General features: G+C 44.7%; 1 non-coding gene across 1 annotated transcript; it reads right to left on the reverse strand.

Annotated features, from left to right (window-relative positions):
- Nucleotides 1-419: 419 nt before the first annotated feature.
- On the reverse strand, nucleotides 420-494 carry Trnat-ugu (transfer RNA threonine (anticodon UGU)). The gene has a single exon. It is a non-coding gene; the product is annotated as a tRNA-Thr (tRNA).
- Between the last annotated feature and the right edge of the window lie 3,979 nt (nucleotides 495-4,473).

Genomic DNA, 4,473 nt, shown 5'->3' on the forward strand with positions numbered 1-4,473 from the left:
ACCCAACTTTAAATGATGACTCTAGGAATCTATTACCAGCGATGCGTATCATTCTCATAGGAATCGTGAAGATAAGATTAGAATAATTACTGCATTCACAGAGGCGTTCCAACAATCATTCTTCCCGCGCACCATACGTGAATGGAATGGGAAGAAACCCCAATAACTGGTGCAGTTGGACATACCCTCTCCCATGCACCTCACGGTGGTTTTCAGAGTAAAGATGTAGATTTAGATGTAGACGTAGGCTTTTGTTACAGAAAACTGGCAAGAAAATGTCGCCGGAAGTTTTCTCTCTTTAATAATCTAATTTTGTTTTGACGTTCCGAAAACACTTATTAAAAGAAATGATAATTAAATAGACACCATAGCTGCAAACAGGCGTTGATACACTTCATTGGGGACATGTTGAAAATGTGTGCCCCGACCGGGACTCGAACCCGGGATCTCCTGCTTACAAGGCAGACGCTCTATCCATCTGAGCCACCGCGGGCACAGAGGATAGTGCGTCTGCAGGGACTTATCCCTTGCACGCTCCCCGTGAGATCCACATTCCCAACATGTCCACAACACTACATTCGTAGTGCGCCTAATAGATGTTTGCCCATCATACTCATTACTCGTGACAGATTAATCTACCAAGTCCCGTACGAGTTCGGGCATAGCGTGTGCGTTCACACAAGAAGGTCAAAGGCCGGGAACCCATATTTTTTTAACTATATATATATATATATATATATATATATATATATATATATATATATATATATATATATGACAGTAATATCTGTTCCCGAAAGAACAGTTACCGTGGATGACCATGCAGCTTTGCTAGAAATGAAATGATAATTAAATAGACACCCTAGCTGCATAGCTGAAGTGTATCAACGCCTGCTTGCAGCTAGGGTGTGTATTTAATTATCATTTCGTTTCTAGCAAAGCTGCATGGTCATCCACGGTAACTGTTCTTTCGGGAACAGATATTACCGTCATATATACTTATTAAAAGCTTGAAAAATGATTAATGAGTCTCAAATGAATCTGCACAGGAACAATGACCTGAAAAAAAAAACGGTTTCTTTTCCTTTCATTCAAGGCAGACGGATTAGCTTTGCTCTCACAACACGGGGATCATTTTGCGATTAAAGTTGCCTGCGGCTTTATTGCCAATGAGCCATTCATATGTATATGAGACGATGCTGCACTAATCAGACGAGGTCACATGTTTGGCCTGTAGAGCTCTCATTCATTCTGCCGTTGTGGTCACCTAAGCTAAATCATTTTGAACGATGTAAGGGTACGAGAGAGGCAGTTCTGACAATGCGACTGACAATGGATGCAAGACTTAGGAAGTATCGACACACGTCGCACAGCCTCTGTCGACGTGGAAAGAGCGCTCAGGAACGTGATATGGAGGAAAATGTTTAATGTTCGTAGAAAAACAGGAACAGGCTGGAGGAAAATATGAGTGTCATACAATACGGTTTGGACTGAGTGACGCGTAGGTTGGACAATAACAGCAGCACTTCATTTAGACATTCAGAAAAGATTCTTTCCACAAGCAGGATCGGTTCAGTCACTCTTATACGGTCATAAGAGATTATATTAAATAGTTTCGTTAATATTTTTGTATAATTGTGAATTGTTCAGGAATAACCATTTCAAAAGAATAAGTACTGTATATAGAACATTTGGCGTAAGAAGTTATAGTTACGTCGGCTTTTTTGTAAAATTCTACAAATAGTCGAGACAATAGTGTCTCGCTCTCATTTTGTCATTTTGACTCACCTCATCTTGTCTCGTGTTGCCTATACTGTGTTAGCTTGTGTGAGGGCTTATGACTTAATTGTGAAAATACACTCCTGGAAATGGAAAAAAGAACACATTGACACCGGTGTGTCAGACCCACCATACTTGCTCCGGACACTGCGAGAGGGCTGTACAAGCAATGATCACACGCACGGCACAGCGGACACACCAGGAACCGCGGTGTTGGCCGTCGAATGGCGCTAGCTGCGCAGCATTTGTGCACCGCCGCCGTCAGTGTCAGCCAGTTTGCCGTGGCATACGGAGCTCCATCGCAGTCTTTAACACTGGTAGCATGCCGCGACAGCGTGGACGTGAACCGTATGTGCAGTTGACGGACTTTGAGCGAGGGCGTATAGTGGGCATGCGGGAGGCCGGGTGGACGTACCGCCGAATTGCTCAACACGTGGGGCGTGAGGTCTCCACAGTACATCGATGTTGTCGCCAGTGGTCGGCGGAAGGTGCACGTGCCCGTCGACCTGGGACCGGACCGCAGGGACGCACGGATGCACGCCAAGACCGTAGGATCCTACGCAGTGCCGTAGGGGACCGCACCGCCACTTGCCAGCAAATTAGGGACACTGTTGCTCCTGGGGTATCGGCGAGGACCATTCGCAACCGTCTCCATGAAGCTGGGCTACGGTCCCGCACACCATTAGGCCGTCTTCCGCTCACGCCCCAACATCGTGCAGCCCGCCTCCAGTGGTGTCGCGACAGGCGTGAATGGAGGGACGAATGGAGACGTGTCGTCTTCAGCGATGAGAGTCGCTTCTGCCTTGGTGCCAATGATGGTCGTATGCGTGTTTGGCGCCGTGCAGGTGAGCGCCATAATCAGGACTGCATACGACCGAGGCACACAGGGCCAACACCCGGCATCATGGTGTGGGGAGCGACCTCCTACACTGGCCGTACACCACTGGTGATCGTCGAGGGGACACTGAATAGTGCACGGTACATCCAAACCGTCATCGAACCCATCGTTCTACCATTCCTAGACCGGCAAGGGAACTTGCTGTTCCAACAGGACAATGCACGTCCGCATGTATCCCGTGCCACCCAACGTGCTCTAGAAGGTGTAAGTCAACTACCCTGGCCAGCAAGATCTCCGGATCTGTCCCCCATTGAGCATGTTTGGGACTGGATGAAGCGTCGTCTCACGCGGTTTGCACGTCCAGCACGAACGCTGGTCCAACTGAGGCGCCAGGTGGAAATGGCATAGCAAGCCGTTCCACAGGACTACATCCAGCATCTCTACGATCGTCTCCATGGGAGAATAGCAGCCTGCATTGCTGCGAAAGGTGGATATACACTGTACTAGTGCCGACATTGTGCATGCTCTGTTGCCTGTGTCTATGTGCCTGTGGTTCTGTCAGTGTGATCATGTGATGTATCTGACCCCAGGAATGTGTCAATAAAGTTTCCCCTTCCTGGGACAATGAATTCACGGTGTTCTTATTTCAATTTCCAGGAGTGTATATAGAGTGAAAGTGTTCAAAACTTTAATTTCAGACCTACCATCCACTTTACCTGAAAATAATTATCTATGTGCAAGAGAAATGTTTCATTATTATAAAGAACTGATTATTAATTTTTAAAGTGAATTCAGGGAAGTGAGATAGGGAGTTTCAAAGAACAGGAATGAATTCAACGCTGAAACTGTGAGAAATTGAATTATTTCAGATCGCTACATTACGCGTAGGATCTTTGACTGCCAGCATTAATGAACACTGACTTTATAATAATTCGCAAAAATAACTTTTGACGTGTATTTAATCTACTCGCAAGAGCGTAAAATTAATTTGGACAGGACTTCCTTAAAGATTATCGTCTTTATTCATTGATTAACCCATCAAAGTTGATGAAGGATGGATACATCGAAATGTTCGGTTCCACTGCGAACACTGTTTTACGACGAATATTGAAGACGGGAGTGTGGCGTCTTCTCGCAAAGAAACTTAACAGTTACCACGCCCTGAGATAAAAAAGAAAACACTATCAAACGACGACTAACCACTACTAACTAGTCGAGAAATATTACGGTTAGGAGAGCGGCATTCCCGCGGAACACTAGTTGTAAATCGTCCACATTGAGATCCACCACGAAAGGTACGTGAAATATCTTTTGCTTTTTATCGGTTTCGTGTCTAATGCATCAGTTACTCTTTCTACCGTGAAAATCATGAACTTTAACTTGCTGCAGAAGATAATGTAATGTGCATAGCCGAGTGTACAAGGTCACCAGAAATCGCAGTAGCTGGAATTGTGTCACTAACGTATTTTGACAAACAGTCAGTGAAATGGTAAATAGTATGTCTATTGCAGAGACTATTTTACTCATACATTTGATGCGTGTGTTTGTTTCACACAGGCGGGTAGACTTCTAACAATAAATTTACATTACATTTAGCAGCTCTGAAAAGATGATTTACGTAAATAAATTTATGGAAATGGGAAGTATAGAGCCACCATTACTTTACAGAAACACTGTACAGCTTTCAACGCAGTTTCTAAAATAGTTCTAAAATTGCCTTGTGAAGCGGGTTCTCTCTAGAAAATCTTCTGAAAACTCAGCGTAATGTATTTCTATTTCCGTTTGCAATAATAACAGAGCTCTGATTGGTATTCCAGTCCTACAAGACAGAGGATTGGTAAGAGCTTCTCCGTCCG

The sequence above is a fragment of the Schistocerca nitens genome, chromosome 12 (genome assembly GCF_023898315.1).
Source record: "Schistocerca nitens isolate TAMUIC-IGC-003100 chromosome 12, iqSchNite1.1, whole genome shotgun sequence".
NCBI classification, from domain to species: Eukaryota; Metazoa; Arthropoda; class Insecta; order Orthoptera; family Acrididae; genus Schistocerca; species Schistocerca nitens.